This window comes from Gossypium hirsutum, chromosome D12 (genome assembly GCF_007990345.1).
Source record: "Gossypium hirsutum isolate 1008001.06 chromosome D12, Gossypium_hirsutum_v2.1, whole genome shotgun sequence".
NCBI classification, from domain to species: Eukaryota; Viridiplantae; Streptophyta; class Magnoliopsida; order Malvales; family Malvaceae; genus Gossypium; species Gossypium hirsutum.
The window spans coordinates 4359783-4379572 of record NC_053448.1 but is presented as its reverse complement, the minus strand read 5'-3'; the positions used below and the strand labels follow the sequence as shown (position 1 = coordinate 4379572).

General features: G+C 32.5%; 1 long non-coding RNA gene across 4 annotated transcripts; it reads right to left on the bottom strand.

Annotated features, from left to right (window-relative positions):
* Nucleotides 1–3519: 3519 nt before the first annotated feature.
* On the bottom strand, nt 3520–5225 carry LOC107947404 (uncharacterized). Of its 4 annotated transcripts, none has more exons than XR_001697105.2 (5): nt 5209–5225; nt 5009–5075; nt 4222–4319; nt 3869–3943; nt 3520–3781 (listed from the first exon to the last, which is right to left on the bottom strand). It is a non-coding gene; the product is annotated as an uncharacterized lncRNA (long non-coding RNA). The 4 variants fall into 4 exon arrangements; XR_005922241.1 differs by lacking the exon at nt 5209–5225 and adding an exon at nt 5144–5161; XR_005922242.1 differs by lacking the exon at nt 4222–4319 and having other exon boundaries at nt 5209–5223.
* Between the last annotated feature and the right edge of the window lie 14565 nt (nt 5226–19790).

The following is a 19790-nucleotide window of genomic DNA, read 5'->3' as shown; positions in this document are numbered from 1 at the left end:
TGAAACATATGAACAAACCCATCTACTTGAAACCTTGGTGCCCCAGTGAATCACTCCAGTAGAACTAGAGTTACCAGGGTAATTTATGTAAATCCTAAGGGATAAAGATGTATAGAGTTTAAATCCCTTAGGACTCTCATCTTGTAGATAGGCACAAATCTTGATCGTCGATGTAACTTAATCTGTACTGTTGAATTTTGGGGGAACTCAAGTATAAATAGAGGTCTCCCCCCTCATTTGTAATCATCCAGTTTTAATCCTTCAAGGTAATAAAATACTTTTGAAAGCATTTACTAAAACACTTAGTGTACGCTATTTATTTGTGGCCTTTTATTCATTCATAGCTTCTTTTGTCTTTCGAGTTTGTTTCTGCTTTGCTTTGGTGCCTTAGAGAATTTCTGCAAAAAAAAATTTTTATTTTTCGAGAGTAGGCTGACTTAGGCAAGATTTGAACCCAAGAAATCACCTAAGGTCAAGTAGTTTGCTAGACTAAAGTTCTAGCCCCGTGACAGTTGGTATCCAAGCTAGTGTTCGAGTGTTTGAAGGTGTCGATTGAGATGGAGAAAGGAGGAGACGAGCAAAATGTCTGATAGCATGTTTATTTTGCATATCTTACATGTTCAAATCAATTAATTCGTGAAATAATTCCTGCTAAATTGGTAATTTTATCTTTAAATTTTGTCAAAAACAAAATTCAGATGCTTTAATTCAAAAATAAGGAGAAAAAGATTAAATTGGAGTGCGAGCCATAGAAAAGCGGTCGAATAAGAAATTTGGAGACATTTAAGGGCTGATCAGATTTTTTACTTTGTAAAAGTCATATTTAGAAAAGAAAATCTTATATTTTATTTCCTGTAATTAGTTGTTAGGTGGATTAGGCTAATTTTAGTATACGGTTTTTATATAAATAGGGTGTGTGGTGGCCTTTAAAAAACACACTTGAATAGGTTGGAAATTGAATGAAATTATTTTTATTCCTTTCAATTTCATGCGTCTGTAACCTTTTTTCCTTTGAATAAGCACACTGCCTTTTCGTTTCAAATTTTTTTTCCTTTTACAAATTTGTTTAATTTCTTTCCAAGTTTCTTCTCTTTCCATCTTCACCCATCTCCATTAAATCCACTTCCATAAAGCATGACCAATTTCATGCTAAGCTAAACTTCTAACTTAGCTTTAGGCTGGTATTCTTTCCGATCAAGAATCGTAAGAAATGAATCCGCACTAAAAGTTTTCATAACAGTATTCACCATATCTCTTTAATATGGGATAGCACAAATTCATCCCTTAAAGTCAATTCAATTTCAATTCAATAGGCGCGCGATGGGTTGGAGTAGTTTTGGCGTACAGTTGGAAAGTCAAGTCGGCCGTGTTGAATTCGAATTCTTGCAAACAAATTGGCGTATCTTGGCGGGGTCATACTAGTGGGATTTTCGTCAATGGAGATAGTGGTCGGGTTTAAATGTCCCGCGCGGTTGAGGTTGTTGATCCTAGTTGGGTTTTCCAGAACGCAAGGCTGCTGGGGTCTTGAATTGTGAACGCGTGTATCGCGGTTAGACAAACGGTAAGGGTTGATTTGCAAGTTTTACCGGAATCAGCTACGAAAGGAAGAATTGGCAGTTAGGACGTTCTTGATCGCTATAACCAACTTATGGTTTAGAAGAGAAAATCTATTTTTGAGGATCGATTCGGAAACCAGAATTCACCGAGTCTAAGGCTAAGGCTTTATATTTCTGTTTACAAAATTCAAGTCCACTTTCTTATTTTATTTTATTTTTGATTAATATAATTATTTATTTCTGCTATCTCACTTATTTAATTTCTAAATATTTTTAACTTTTCTAATTTATTTTATTTATTTATTTTTCAGCAAGTTTGTTTTGAGTCGTGGGCACGACCATTGCCACGACAGAATTCCTGTTCACAATAAAAAGAACGAAATTAGATAACAATAACCAATCCTTATGAATTCGACCCTACTACTCTTTATAACAGTTTAGAGTTATTTTATTGTAAGAATTTTTATTTTGTGTTTTCGACGCGCATCAATGTCCTGATGGAGACCCATGGGAGGTTCAAGAAAAAAATAGCAGATCGAAGGATATGTTGTCGACTTATACAATTACAAACAAAACAAGATCATAAAACATCCACTACAATAATCTTTTGATATAAAAATTCTAAGCAATTGACTTCCCAAATACGTTTTAGATCTTTGGGGGCAAGGGCAAAACTTGCATTCGAGAGACTACTTTGACATAAAAATAATTCCTTCCTCTATGTAATTTATTGCATAATTGCTCGCATATGTTTAGTAAGAAATTTTCTAACCAATTATAAAATGTCACTAGTCAAGTGAAAATTATTATGGGTCAAACTGAAATTACCATAGATGAAAATGATATCTATATCATAATTATTTTTCTCTAATTAATTTAAATTAATTAAAATATAAATAATAAAAATAATATTTTTTCGCTGTATTGGATTAGAGGTGTATTGGATTAGAGGTGTAATGGAATAGAGGTGTAATGGAATAGAGGTGTAATAGCAAATCAACTGTTTGGTTGAATGTAATGGAATAGAGGCGTAATAGTAATATTGTGTTTGGTTGAATGGAATAGAGGTGTAATAGCATAATGGAAAAAACTAAAATGACTAGAATACCCTTAGCATAAATTTATTTTGGTAAATGATTATTGTTATTGTTATTTAAATTTTAATAAGATTATTATTATTATTAATAAATAATTTAATCATATTTAAACATAATTATTATTAAATATATTAAATGTATTATAATTAAAATATATAATTTAATAAAATTCTTAATAATTAATATTCTTATATGAATTTTCTCAAATCATAATATATGATACTATAAAAGATAATTTGAAATGATTAATATTAAATATATTTTAATTAAAATATATGATTTAATAAAATTTAAAATAATTATAACTAATAAATTATCTTATATGAATTTGTATAATTTAAAATAATTATTATTACATATAATTTAATAATAATATATAATTTCATAAAATTATTGATAATAATTTTTCTTATATGAATTTATACAATTTAAAATAATTAATATTAAATATAATTTAATAATGATATATAATTTCATAAAATTCTTAATAATAAAATGTTCTTATATGAATTTACTAAAATCAAAATATAACTTGAGAATTATATTCTGCATAAACATAATTAACTTATATTAAGAAAATGTTAGATGAAAATGAAATTCTACATCATAATCCATATGTTATATAGTTTTACAACATCAAAAAGTTTGAACATCGATTTTACTTAATTAAACCAAAAAAAAAAACTTTAATGAGAAAAAAATTCCAAAAAGATCTAACTCTGCAAAAAGAAATAAAATATCCAACTGTTTTACTTAACTAATCAGATTGCTTTGCGTTGAGATCTTATTTATCTTTCAATTTCCAGAGCTAAAATGGATCAAGAGTGCTGAATTGAATTCCTCGTTCATGAAAAGTATAGCAGAGATTACTGAAGTTACCAAAAACAATTAAATTAAAATACAGTATTTAAAACAAATGGCGACAATAGATCAAACGATGCCATTACCTATTAAGTGCTTAAAGAACACCATATCCCTCAGAAAACAATACATTAGAAAAACTAGAATTCCATAATGTCTTAAAAAGTTCCCAACAACATGACATGACATGAAATGAATAAACACCATTTAGAAAAGAGATGTTCCCTTCCCCTTCTTGTCGCCACCAATTTCAAAATGCTTGCACCTCTGCAACAACACAAGACACAAACACCAACACATTAGCTCATCAAGCAAACACATTGGTCAACAAAGGGTTTTTCTCAATGCACAAACCTTGATTGGATGCTGGGATACATGCTTGCAACCCTGGCATTGCAGCCTCAGCACAATCTTCTTGGTGGTCTTGGCCTATTCAAACTATACAATGCCATTAATATTATATAACATGCTAGGAGTCTTGAGAAATAGCAATGATCAGAATGACAAAATGAGTTAACACTTCTTACTAACTAGTACCAGAAGATGCAGCATAAGATATTAGATCCTCTCTCGGTGTATCGAGAAATAGCAATAACTAAACATCCTTTACTAACTAGTATTAGAAGATTCAGCATAAGAATTCTAGATATTTTGGTTATATAACTAAACACCAAGCAAGATACAAAAGACAAGTGAAGAGGAATTACCTTCTTGTGGAACACTAGTTTGGTCTGACCACCATAACCTGATTTTTTAAAGCAAATTTCTACCGCATTTTTAATGCCAATTTGATGTTCTTAACCAACTGCCATTAAACATTTACAAGAAAAAGAGAGAGTCAGCTGTTAATTAATAATAACCAATTAAATAATTATGCAGAGCTTAGTTATGCAATATTTATTGCGTCATTAGGGAATATATTGACCTAAGCAAACCTTGTATTCATCAAGCTAAGGCAGAAGATATCTATGCATTAATTTCAACCCCATAGTTTGGCATTGAAAGGGTTCTGAGCATGTTAACAAACCGATTTGATTATTGATACAAGAACGAAAATGATAAGAATCGGGTTGAAAAACAGGTAGTATAATCCATGAACAAGCAACAGAATGTGAATCCCATGCTGCGAAATGTAATAAGACCATGTTTTTGCATGGGATAAGCAAACCAGATAGCATACATAAACCTTAAGACATAACATTGCAAAAAAGGATAATCATCTAGGCCTATTGAGCAGAGGTTTGATTCTACAAGAATGAACATGGTGCAACTTTACGACAAAAACTTGATTGCGATTTCAAGCTGCATATAAAGCAAGCAAAGAAGTAGAATTGGGTTCTAACTGACCATAGTGCAGTGTCATAGTGAACATATAGAAAGCTTCATAGCTTCCAACTTCATCCAGGTTCGAAAATTAACAGCCTATTGAAAAAAAACATGCCTAATATGCCACAAAAGTGAGAACCCTATAGGCCTAGACTAAGGTCATGCAACTGGTAGTAGAGGCGCAGGCGGCGGTGCTGGAAGTTCAAATCTGTGAAAGTGATGAAATTTTTGGGTCCTGATAAAATAAAGAGCAAAAACGTATGAGAAGATGGAGCTGAGGGCAAAAATCAGTTTTAAGTTTACCTCTGCAATCAATGGAAGGGAAACGTCGGAGAGGATGAAGCTTGATGAGGGTAGAAAAAGATTACCTCCCTTCCCGCTACTGTTTCTCAGTCGCTGCAAGAAGCGGAAGAATGGTGAAGCCCTTTGACTGTCAGCGTACCTTTGGCTGGAAGAAGATGAAGGCGAATCGATTTGGCTGGAAGAAGATGTGAAAACATGAAGGTGAATCGATTTGGCTTGATTTGAGGATATGAAATCGACGGGATATTTTTGGGGAGAAGAAGGCAGGCTATTTTGGTCTCAAAATTAAAGAACAAAACGGTGAATAGCTATTACAAACTAAAAGTCAGGAATACCTATTACAGCTGCTGAGGGAATAGGCAAGGAATAGCAAAACCTCCGATTTGGTAAACGGTGAACCAAACGGCATATTGGGTGGGGCCACCGAATCGGGGTGTAATGGATTAGCCATTACACCCAACCAAACATGGTGTTAATGGGGGAGTTAAATTTTACAAGAACTCTTTTTATCTGACTAGTACTATAAAAAGGTGTCATTTCCAAACCATTAAACACATTCGTAAGTTCAAAAAGTCTAGAAATTTTTCGAAAAAAATTAAATAACTTGAAACTTTTTTGAAGAATGCTGCATCAATTTTGAAGAAAAACCACCTTTCCAATTCAATTGAATAAAGGAAGTTAAAAGACGTTTATGAAGAAAGATGCCTTTTGATTCGATTCAACTAAAGAAAGGAGGTCAAAACCCATTATAAGAGCAAGTCACTACAAATTATTTCTAAACTATTTCTAAACCCATTATGGGTGAGTTTGCTCCAAGTTTCACGTCTTAACCATCCAAGACCAAGTCTAGATGATCCTTGGATCCAAACTATTTCTAAACTCATTTTCAAGATCAAGTCTTAACCACCCATGAAGTGGACATCATTGGTTCAAGATCAAGTTTCACGACCCTTGAAACAAATCGTATCTTTCCAAAATTAGGTCTATATATTGAAACCCAATTAGAGAGAAGAACCAAAGAAATTTCTTTATATTTAAGAAAGTCTAGAGATTGTAACCTTTTCAAAGCTATAAATAAATTTGACTCCAAACTTTTCAAGTTAATTTTTTACTCAAAATTTTTATGTACAAATTTCTGGCATTTGTAGAGGGGAGCAATTTTGGACTCATCAAAATTAATCACCTGTCATTATTGTTTATCTCAAATTAAATTAAATTAATAAAGAGATAAATCAAGAAATTAAATTTTTTAAGAAGTTGTTACAAAAAAATTATATTATTTAATGATTATTTTATCTCTAAATAATAAATAAAAGATTTTAATCATTGTAGAATACTCAAATGAAGAAGTTAGATTTTACAAGTACTCTATTTTATTCAAGTGACTAGCACTATAAAATGGGTTACCTTCATGCCATTAAAAACACATTAACAAGTTTAAAAAGTCCATAAATTCTATGAAGAAATTGAAAAACTTGAAGAAATTTTGAAGAACGACACATTAATTTTGTAGAAAAGTTATCTTTCGATCTAGTTCAACCGAGGAGAGGAAGGTAAAAGATGTTTTTACAGAAAGTCACCTTCTGATTTAGTTTAACTGAAGAAAGGAGATCAAAACTCGTTTCAAGAGCAAGTCACCACGATACTTGAAGAGGATTCAAACCATTCAAGATTAAGTCCCAAAAATCTTTGGATCCAAACTCTCTCCAAACTCATTTTTAAGATCAAGTCTCAATGACCCTTGAAGTGGACATCATTAATTCAAGATCCAATTTGTGGTTAACTTTAGTAGACAAGTTAGATGGATTAAAATTGGTAAATTTAGGTATTTGAGTATATGTGATGTTATGTTATACTTAAAACATGTTTTTGGCTTGTTTTGATTGTTTGTTTGGGATGTATTGATGTACCAAAATGTTGTGTATAGGTTGTAATAAAAAATGGGTGAGAAATATGGCCTTAAAATGACCTATTTTCGTCCACATGGGCAGAGACAAGGGCGTGTGTCTCAGTTGTGTATGACACATGGCTTAGCACATGGGCGTGTAGTCTGGCCGTGTGTCCCATACATCTTTAAAATTGAGAAACAAAATGCCCAGGTATTTTCACACGGCCTAGCAAACAGGTGTGTGGCTTGGCCGTGTGACCTCTGCACCTTAATTTCATAAATTAGTATGCTCACATGGCCTAGCACACGAGTGTGTGGCTTGGCTGTGTGACCCAATTTAGAGAGTTACACGGGTATGGGCACGGGCTGGGACACGACTGTGTGCTTCATTTTGAATGCCCACACGGCCTAAGACATGGCATGTCTCTTGGCCGTGTGAGCCACACGGCCTGCCCACACGGGCGTGTGTCCTCTACACCTAGGAAAAATTTTGAAATTTTGGAAAAAAATACTCTGAGTTTTCGGTTTAGTCCCAACTTATTTCTAATGCGTATTATAAGCCTCGAGGGCTCATACAAGGGACCATATGAGTGTTTTATGATTATTTTTTGATATGTATATTAAATGTTATGAAATGTTCGTATTTGATTTGAAAAGTTTGGTAATGCTCCGTAATCCTGTCCCAGCGACAGATTAGGGTTAAGGGTGTTACAATTCCAACAGCTCGACGGTAAAGGAAATCCACGTCAACATGTCACTTAATTAGTGGAAACCTATAATAGCACCTGTACTGATGGAGATCTCATGGTGAAGCAGTTCATTTAATCACTGAAAGAAAATCCCTTTGATTGGTACACTGATTTTTAGCCTGGAATGATTGACAGTTGGGAAGAACTTGGGCGTTAATTTTTCAATTGATTCTGTAGCACTCATCATATTGTTAGCATAAGTGAGCTCACAAGCTCACAACAATGGAAAGACAAGCTAGTTATCGATTACATCCACCACTGGATGAATCTAAGTCTAAACTACAAAGAGAAATTGTCAAAATTCTCTACCATCAACATGCATACAAGGCATGAATTAGGACTTGCACTACATTCTCCAAGGCATCAATTTGAAGTCCTTTGAGAAATTAACTATTTGAGCTCATGGCCTGGAGTTAAGTATTACAATGGTTGTAAATCAAGAACCTTTTGAGCAAGCAGTTCACATTGGGGGAAAAATGTTAGTTAACAATGACGATTTCAATCAATCCATGGTTGCAAATGTTAGGCCCATTTTTGCTCAAGTTAAAGGTACAAAAAGAGTCACACTAAAGGAGAGGCAAGAAAAAAAAATCATTGCTCTATACTGATGTTCCAGAAATGCTTAAAGAACGTTTAAAACCTAAGTTGATTCAGTTGTCAAATATGAAGCGACTTGATCAGTTGTCAAATATTAAGCGACTTGAACAAGTCGATCGAGTAGATGATCCCAACTATAGCAAATACCACCAGTTGATTAGTCATTCTCTCGAGGAATGCTTTGTGTTGGAATACAAAATCCCGCAACTCCACAAAGAATAAAAAATTGAGTTTGAAAAAGAGGTACCATCATAAAACTTGACATCATCCACTATGGTTTCTCAATTCAACATGATGAATAGAACAATAAAATTTGACTCTTTTCAATCCTATTACACTAACTTCATGAAAAAACAAAATGGTGGGTTTTCAAGGGATTGAGGGCAACCGTCTATTTCTAAAATATCGAAATGGACTCTAACCACAGGTCAAAGAAGCTAATAAAAAAATGCTCCTAGGCACAAGCTTAAACTGTCACATTGCTCCTAGTCACGAGCTTAAATTGTTCACACATAATAAATAGTGATGCTCCTATGTCAAAGCATTAGTATAGAAATTCTTTATAGAATTTGATACTCTTTCTATGCGTCACTTAATACTTAGTGGATTGTTTTCGTCGGTGCAAAATGTAGTCATTTGGTTTCATTTGTAACGACCCAATAGTCAGGGGTGTCAAAAAGTGCATTCCCGAGACTCCGTTCTCGTAAATCAGACTCGTAAATATTTATTAGTTGTGTATTTAATTAAGTTTCGATTAAGTGAATTTGCATAAATTAAGAGTTATTATAGTATAAGGACTAAATTGCGTATAGGATAAAATTTGAATTATAGATTAAAAATCAATTAGGGATTAAAATAGTAATTTAACAATTTCTTAATATAATGAACGTCATATGTTATATATATGTTATAATATTAGGTAATTTTAAAAGAAACTAAATATATATACATATATGTATTATATAATAATGATAATAGTTATATAATAATAGTTAGTATAAAAAAAAGGAAATAATAAAAGTAAGTGGAAACATGCAAATTAAGAAAGAGAAAGAAAGAAAGGGAGAAATGAGAGAACGCACGGCCTAGGGTTCTAAATTGTTTCAAGTTCAATTGGTTAGTCAATTTAGTTCTTTTTCTTGTAATTTTTATGTTTTTGGAATTTTGGTGTTTAGTACTACCCGACCCATGTTGAAATTTTAGCAATTGTTAAGATTTTAAATGTTGTTAATGTTGAATAGTTTTAGTATTAGGGATTAAATTGATAGATTTTTAAGCTAGAAATGAAAAAGGATTAAATTGTAGAACAAATTATAAAATTTGAGTTATAGGGACTAAATTGTGAAAAATTTGAAATTTAGGGGTTTAATTTAAAATAGGGAGTTAAATTTAGTTTAAAGTGAAATTTTTATAAAAATATATAATTAAATGTGAAGAATAAAAATTAGTCTCGGTTTAGGGACTAAATTGGAATTTAGGCAAATATTGAGGAAAAAATTAAAATATTCAATATGAAATTGAATTGTGTTGTATTGATGAATTTTAATTGTTTTAATTCTGTAGCTAACATCATACCGGAATCCTCGACTAAAAAAGGGAAGGATAAAATTGACATTGAATAGCTCAGAATCTACAGTTTGTGTTTCTATAATCCGAACTAAGTTGTAAATTATTATATTTTGATTTCTTACATATGGTAAGCATTGGAGGTGAGAGCTACTGTGTTTTACAATTGAAATGGATTGATTTGGTATGTGTTGAATTTATTGAATTTATATTGATTGAATTGAATAGGTGTGATAATGTGCTTATATGAAATTTGATATTGGATATATATATTGAAAGCGAAATGGAACCCTATTAACTGTATAGGGCTGAGTCGGATATAGATGGCATGCCATAGGATAGGAAGAGTTTAGGGATCTCTTCGACTTCGAGTTGATGAGGCAATGGATGTAACATCCCCAACCCGTATCCCTCACCGGAACCGGGTTACGGAACATTACCGGAGTTTACAGATCAAACGGACAGAAATTTCAAACATTTCATATCATCAAAACAAGTCATCAAAGCATCATTTTAATACAAATTATAAACATACCAAATCCAAATCAATTTGCCTAGTTCATGAGCACTTAAACATAGAATTAAATTCACATGCACCTATTTAGATTTAGTTCAATTTATCATGTCATAATATGGCTTCAAAAACAAACACATATTTATATGTATAAAACCAACCAAAATTAAACTTATAACCTCATTTACAATCAAACCACAAAATAACTATTATCTAGACACCCTAGGTACATGCCGACACAAAGGATAAACATCACCACATTTGAGTTCGAGATCGTTGTTGGATGCTGAATCAGTGATCAAAAGTTAAGAACCTAACCTGCGCACAGGAAACAAAACCGTACGCTGAGTATAAACTCAATAGTATTTCTATAATCCGAATATTTAAAAATAAGAAATTCCAAATATACAATTGAAATATAAACACATATTAATATTTAATTATTACAACAACCATATCATATTTCATTTGTTTCACAAATATCTCAATTCTCATACTTGCTATATAAATAATTTTTCACAATTTATTTCATATTTCATTATACAATTGCAATATCCATTCCATAGTCATTTCATGAGTATATAACTCATATATTCCATATATTTGCAACATATTTCACATTCTATTTTCAATTCACTATTTCACTTCCATTTCTCATACCATACAATTTCAATATCAATTATAAAAATTTATTATCCATTTACCCCTATTAATACGACTCGGACTCGGACTCGGACTCGGACGGATACACAGATCCAACCAAAACACACCAGTTTGGCACCCAGTGCCTCATCAGATAATTCGAAGTAATAATTTGACACCCAGTGTCTCATCGGTTAAACCGAAGTAAATTGGCACCCAATGCCTCATCGAATTAATCTGAAGTAGTAAATTGACACCCAGTGTCTCATCGACTCGAAGTAGAAGAAATCCCTGAACTCTTCCAATCTTATGGCATGCCATCTATATCCGACTCAGCCTGATACAGTTAATCGGTTTAATTTTGCATTTCAGATATAATCAATATCCAATACTGATTTTTCATATAATACATAATTACACATATAAACATTTCAATTAAAAAATCAATCCATTCAATATATATATCTACCAATTCAATTCAATATAAATTCAATAAATTCATCACATATTAAATCAATCAATTTCAATTGCAAAACATAATAATTCTCACCTCAACACTTACCATATACATTAAATTGAATTATAACAATTAACAACTAAATTCAGATTATGGAAATACAAACCAGAAATTCCGAGCTATTCCACGTCGACTTTATCTTTCCCCTTTTTAGTCGAGGATTCTGATATGACGTTAGCTATGGAATTAAAACAATTAAAATTCATCAATACAATACAATTCAATTTCATATTGCATATTTCAATTTTTACTCAACATTTGTCTAAATTCCAATTTAGTCCCTAAACTGAGACTAATTTTATTTCTTCACAATCAATTCTATATTTTCATTTAATTTCCACTTTAAACTAGATTTAACTCTCTAATTTCACTTAAATACCTAAATTTGGAATTTTTCATAATTTAGTCTCTATTTCTCAAATTTTACAATTTATTCTACAATTCATTCCTTTTTCATTTCTAACTTGAAAATGTATCAATTTAATCCCTAATACTAAAATTATTCAACATTAACAACATTTAAAAACTTAATAATTTCTAAAATTTTGACATGGATCGGGTAGTATTTAATACGGGGATTCCAAAAACATAAAAATTAAAAGAAAAAAGGACTAAATTGACTAACCAATTGAACTTGGAACTTTGAAACCCTAGTTTTCTCCTTTCTTTCTTTTTCTCCTGCTTCATTTTTGCTTCTCTGTTTCTTTCTCTATTTATTTTTCTTTTATTTCTTTGTTTTATTCTTATATAATATAATATATAATATATACTTAAACATTAAGATATAATATTATAATATTATAATATATATTTTAACTTTAAATTTTATAATAATATTAATCCTTATGCCACGTCATTTAAAGTCAATGGCAAAATTACTTCTTTAGTCCTTTTAATTATTCTTTAATCTATAATTTAACTTTCACCCTTTATGCAATTTAGTCCTTATACCTAATTACTCTTAATTCATGCAAATTCACTTAACCAAAACCTAATTAGCTACACAACTAGCTCCGTAAATATTTATCCATTTTACAGTAAAGGAGTCCCAGAAATGCACTTTCTAACACTCGTGACTATCGGGTCGTTACACTGGGTGCCAATTTGCTTCGGTTTAACCGATGAGACACTGGGTGTCAATTTATATAGCATTGGGCGCAATTATTACTTCGAATTTATTCGATGAGGCACATGGTGCCAAACTGGTGTGTTGGTTGAATCTGTGTATCCATCTGAGTTCGAGTCGTGTTAATATGAGTAATTAATTATTAAAATTCTATATTGATATTAGAATGACATGATTTGTGAAATGGAAATGAGATAGAGAATTGAATCATGAAAAGTGAAAAATGTTGTGATCAAATGAAATATATGAGTTATGTATTCATGAATTGAACATGGAATGAATTGTGCCATTGTATAAATACAATGTTGATTGATATGTGAAAAGCTATTTATATAGCAAGATCTGTGAATTGGGATATTTGTTAAACAAATAAAAGATGATAACATGTGCAATTTGAGTATAGTATGAAATGATATGCTATTATACATGAAATTGATATGGTGATAAATTTACAATTGCTTGTTAGATAGAAATGTGATTATGCAATTTAAATTGAGCATTCATGTATCTTTATGTTTTTAAATGTTCGGATTATAGAAATATCACTGAGTTTTACTCAGCGTACGGTTTTGTTTTCCATGCACAGGTTAGGTACTTCACCTTTGATCATCGACTTAGCATTCAGCAACGATCCCGAACTCAAATGTGGCGATGTTTATCTTTTGTGTCAGCATGTACCTAGGATGTCTAGTTGATGGTTATTTTGTGGATGGATTGTAAATAAAGTTATAAGTGTAATGTTGGTTTGGTATATATGTAATCATGTGTTTGTGTTTGAAGCCATAATATGGTATGGTGAATTGAATCAATGCTTAATATGTGTACGTGAATTTAAGTTAATATTTTAGGTAGATATGAGCTAGGCCAAATTTGATGGATTTTGGCATGTTTATAATTTTGATTTGAATGATGCATTGATGATAGGTTTTGTTGATACAAATGTGGTACCAATGAGGGTATATTGGTTAGGCACCTAAGATGATTGTTTTGGCATGTTTTGAGTGTGTTTGATCGTGTTTTGAATAGATTAAACGAATGGTTTTTGAGTTACTTAATGCCCAAGCAAGTAGGAAATGGTAAACTTGTTGTTTAAGACACATTTTAGGTCCACACAGCTAGACACACAGGCGTGTGACTTGGTCGTGTGAGACACATGGCTAGCACACAGGCGTGCGAGGCCATTTTTGAAGGGTACACGGCTTGGCACAGGGTGGCTTGGCCGTGTGACCCAAGTCAATGAGTTACACGGGCACGGACACGGGCTGGGACACGACCGTGTGTCTCTACTTCGAATGCCTACATGGCCAGACACACGGGCGCATGACTTGGCCTTGTATGTCACATGGCCTGGCCACACAGGTGTGTGACCTCTGCAGTTAAAATTTTTCTAACTTTTTCCTAAAATCTTCAAATGTTTCCGATTTAGTCCCAAATCATTTCTAAAGTGATTTTAGGCCCTCAAAGGCTTGAATAAGGGACTCTATGCATGTTAATGATGAATTATATTATGATTTTTGAAATGTTTGAAATGAATGATTTAGATTACGGTTACTTGGTAATGCTCCAAAATCCTATTCTGGCGACAGGTACGGGTTAGGGGTGTTACACATTGTGTCTTTAAGTTCATTTGCTAGTAACTCTATTGCATACCAAATTATGGGTGGGGGTGAATAGAATCTTAAAGATAGTGGCATGGTTATACAGCTTTAAGCCTTTGTTTATTACTCATATATTTTTTTATCACCATGCACCAACATGCACCACTTAACCCTTAATTCAAAATGTCGCTTTATCTTCTTCGATATTCATTTTAAGTTAGTGGTCAAATCTTTAAAAGTAATGAGATTATTTTCTTCTTAATATTTATAGTCTTTGATCTAAGACAAGATTCTCGTGTTGTTATCCTCTTATCTTGTGAAGAGGCTCCATACATGTACATGTAGCTTAGTCCAGGTATATAATTTTGTTGCATTTCAAAGGTGGAATAAATACAAGTAATATGTCAAAAACTACAAACTAAAAATTAATTTGCCGATTAAGTCTTAACTCGATTGGCATTGGCATAGTTACCAATGTAGGAGGAAGTGGGTTTGAGTGTGCTGAAGCGCATTATCCTTCTATTTAAGGGTTGGGGAGAGGTTATGGGTAGTTTTAGGCATTGTATAAAAAAAGAGTAAATATGATAAGAAAGTGACAAAAAAAGTGAGTTATACATTTCATCTCTTTAAAACTCAGCTATAAAAAAATTATAATATAGGCACTCATATTATCGGACTATAATGCTTTATCGTCGGTTAATTTTCATTAATCTCATAGCAACACAAACTCTAAATTATAGTTAAAATATTAATTTAACGCTTTTAAAATTCATAAAAGTCTAAAACATTCTAATCATAATTCGTTGATATTAATTACTGTCCTCAATCTTCATACGATGTTTACAATAAAATTTAGATATTCGCCTTCTATTTTTCGAGAAAAAAGAAATTTGGATTAAAAAATTGTTAGAAAAAAATATTTATGAGAATATTCAAGGTTATTATTTAATTTACCAACCTTTATGTATTCGTCAAAATAGACAACATTTAACGTATAATTTTTCTATGCAGCTTGATTCTTTTTTTTGGGGGGGGGGATTCCATACATATATTTATTGATTGCATGCATACTGGTAAACTAATTATAAGTAAAAATTTGTAGTTCACTCTCTTATATTTAATTATTGTAGGATGTCTCTTTTATAAAATATATATAACAATCCTTTTGTTGATTGAGTCTTAACTCGATTGGTATAGGTATTGTTGTTTAATGTAGGAGTATGTAGGTTTGAGTGCATTAAAACTCATTATTCTCCTATTAATGGGTTGATGGATGGCCTAGTTAAGCTGATTCTTTTTATTTTTTTGAAGAAATATATTTTTATTTTTTATAATTTATTAAATTAAACTAAACGAAGAAATCGAATCGAATGAATATATAACTACTAATCTGAGTAATTCGTTCACTGGCCCGATTTTAAAATCATTTCCACTATATTGTTTTGTTCCTCAATGTTGACTTTAAAAAAAAAAAAGGCTTTAGTACATTTATTCTATACTAACTTACATGCTGGATATGAGAACTCTAATTGGTTTAACCAATTAGAAAATGGCAGTCTTTATTGCTGACAGAACATGAAAATGTGAACAACGATCTAGTCTTTCACAAGGTTGTTGGCTTTGTTATGAAATTTTTAATCTAAAAAATCCGATGAAAACCTGATTAGAATTTTATGAAATTTTAAATTTTTGCATAATTATAAATTTAAAAAGTGTTTCTATAATTTTCAAAAATAAATTATAACTTCTCCAAAAAAAAAATGAGAACTTGCCACACATTATATGGTAAGTTTTGATTGGCGAGTGAAATTTAAGTATGGTTTAGTGAAAAGAAAAGGTGTTGTTTGACTTTATCAGGTGGATGGATGAAATTTGCAATGAAATGTTGATTCTGAAATTCAATGAGCTTTCTTGCTGTTTATTTAAATAAGAAGAAATACAATCCATCCATGGCTGTAACTTGTCGTTCTCAGCATCTTTTACTCAACAGCTATTATTCCTTACATTTAATAAAATGAAATTCCTATACATTGGAGGTTTTCAGTCTAAACTCCATCTTGTTGTACTCTGAATTCAAGGATGTTGTGGCACTCATTTATATGTTGAAAATGATGAAAATATACAAGGACTAGCTTTAACCACCTTTCGAACAACACTTATTACCAAAACCCTAAAACTGAGCATTGAAGACGTTGCAAGTACGCACAGTTGAGACTGCTTGTATCCCAACCCCTGATCACTTTGAATGCAACCACAACCCAATCTTATACACAGTCCACTGCTGCAAATATACTTTTGCTTTTTCATTATCATATATAGTTGGGAATTTAATAACACTGCCTACTGCCTAATTATATTGCTAGATAAAGATTGGCCAGCTAATATGTATCAACCAAATGTGTGGCAAGTCCTCATTAATTGGACTCTCCCAATTTATGAGGCCAATTGAAAACTGGTCCAGCTCTCGATATGGAGCGTCTATTCTTGATCGTGATGCCATTAATTCTTGCAAGTTGCATCTCAAGATACTTGCGGTAATAGCTCTCACTGGCCTCCAGGATCAATAAATAGCAGTTTATAGGTTTGGGCATCTTAAACGCCTACATCTTTATGGTTGAAAAGGCATAAATCAAGCTCAGATATCGTATACTAAATAAGCAGCACGATAATAGCGCCGATTAAGTAGTTCAAGATAAAGCTATGTGATACGGGGTTGCGCGCGGACCAAGATCGAGTTGCCAAGTCACGGGAAACTCCTACGAAAACCCTAAACAATCAGATCCGAAACGAAACAGAAAAATTAAAATATTAGAACTTTGAATTTCCAGATCTGAAATAAAATCCCCAAATCTGCAAAGAATCAAATTGAGAATAGAAATAAGTGTTAGGGTTCTTGAAACCCTCAAGGAGATTGTGATTCTACCCAATTGAACACCAAGATAGTTTTCCCCAAATTTCGACAATCTAATTTCACCCAAAAAGAGTATGGAAAAACCCTAGAAATTGGGGATTTTTGGGCTGATTCCTTAAGATAGAAAAAGGCTGAAAACACAATAAGAACAGAAAATAGATTAGATAATGATTCAGCACAAGTAGAAATAAAGAAAGAATTGACAGTAAGAAATTAAAAGATAAGTCCTAAGAAGCCTTGAAATCTCGAAAGATTTCACAACTCCCTTCAAACGGCTCTAATCTCCCCTCCAAAGAATATCAATGGCAAGAAGAAGGTTGAAGATGGCTCCCACAATCAAAAGATTGTTAAAACAACTTCTAAAGAAAACTCAAGAGAGAAATCTTGGAGAAAACTCAAAGAAAATTCTGCTCTCAACAAATCTGAAATTTTAATAATAATGATAATAAGATCTTTTTACAAAGGGTGGCTGGCCAATGCTTATATAGGCCTCCAACAAATCCTAATCTCACAAGTAACTAATAAAAAATTAAACGTAATTAATAAAATAACAAGGTAAATTCGGCCATGCACTTATATGGGCTGTTTTGGGCCGAATTTTACATGTAATGCTCCTAAAGATTAAAAAATTAAATTAAACAAGTAAGATGTTTACGAATTGGGCCCTTTGACATTTTGGCCTGATTTTCAACTAAGTATGAAGAAATTTCTTGATTGGGCTGGGAATTTGCTTATTGGGCCTCGCCTTTAAGAATTTGGGCTTGTGATCCATCTCCTATCGAAATTGGGTCGTTGACGCTCGTAATGGAGATCCAACGCGCTTTGGCTGCAAGATTCGGTTTCTTGGACCAAGATTTCCAAGATTTGAAATCTTGATTTTCTTGATTCTTGAAATCGCTCCGAACAGCAAAATTGGGCCAAGATTCGATTTCTTGATTTTCTTGAAAACAAGAAAGTGAATCTTGATTTTCTTGATTTGAGCCCATCACCTTCTTAAGCTTGGGTTGGGCCTTTGTGACTCGTATCATTCCCCCCTTCCTCAAAAAGATTCGTCCTCGAATCTAAAAAATCAAATGAACTCGACTTTCCTCGATCGAACGGGACTAATGGCAATTGAGTCCACTGAAAAGAATAGCCATGAAATAGTAAATAGCAACGCAAACAAGCTTGTAGTCCAATTATAAGCATAATAGAACAGGTATAACGCATGTGAATGGGCAGATTCAGATTACCATGCATTAATCGACGGTTTATAGATTCACTCACACATGCATTATCAAAAACAAGAATCTTTTTATCAACCATCAAAATAGATTTATCATCAATAAATAAAATAGGACAGTCAAGCACGTTTCGATCTAAGTGTTCATCAACACGATCTTTGTCGCTATCCGAGGAGTACAAAAGTGTTTCAAAGGTTTCAAGCATCTTACCTTGATAAGCAAAAGAATAAGGGTCGATTTTACCTTTTTCATTTAAAACAAACCTTCGCTCATCAGGGGCATAGTGTAGTCGAATCTCCGTTGTTGAGTTAACCTTTGTCAAATGGAACTCAAACTTCATGTACAACCATATAAACTGTTTAAGGCACGAATATAAATTGAAAAAAAATTTGGAAAATTTCGTTACCTTATTCTCCAAAACAGATTTGGACAAATTCGAGGATTTTACACAAGGTAAATCAAGAGAATAACAAATCACGCTTCTTTTCGTAATGACTTGATCAGCCACAATCGAAGAGTAACAATTAATCGGATCAAAATGAGGGGATCTTTTAAGAACTAAGTCACCAAAAGTTTTATCAATAATTTTCAAATCTGCACTGGACTCGGTTTCTAAAATTTCCTTACCTCGCTTACCTTCGGGATCATGTAGTGTGATTTCATCTTTACCTAAGTTGATCGTATGAAAGCGTCTTTCATTTGAGAGGTATTGAAGTTGAAAGTTATCTTTCGGTCCTTCGGGAACCTGAAAAGTAGCAACACAAGAAAAATTCATATATTGGTTAGTGAAAACATTCCTCACTAGCCTTTCTTTGTCTTTTTCTTTTGTTTCTTTTTCTAACTCATTTTCTCTTCTTTCTTCAACTTCTTTTTCAATTTTCTTTTCTGTTTCACATTCCTTTTCACTCTCAATCTCTTTTTGCTCTTTTTCATTCTCTTTTTCTTTTTCCTCACTTGTTTTAACAACAGAATTTTTCAGTTTGATTTGGTCCTCATGGACTTGTTCCGGAGTGAGCGGCACTAAGGTGATTTTCCTTCCTTGATACTTGAAAGAATACCTATTGGTACGACCATCGTGAGTGACCTTTCGATCTAGTTGCCATGGTTCTCCTAGCAACAAATGGCAGGCTTGAATAGGTACTACGTCACACACGACTTCGTCTTGATACTTACCGATAGAAAAGGCGATGCGCACTTGTTGAGTGACCTTAAATTGGCTTTCGTTGCTAAGCCATTGTAGTTGATAAGGTCGTGGATGCTTGGTAGTGGTTAAGCAAAGCTTTTCCACCATCGTCGTGTTGGCTACGTTCGAGCAA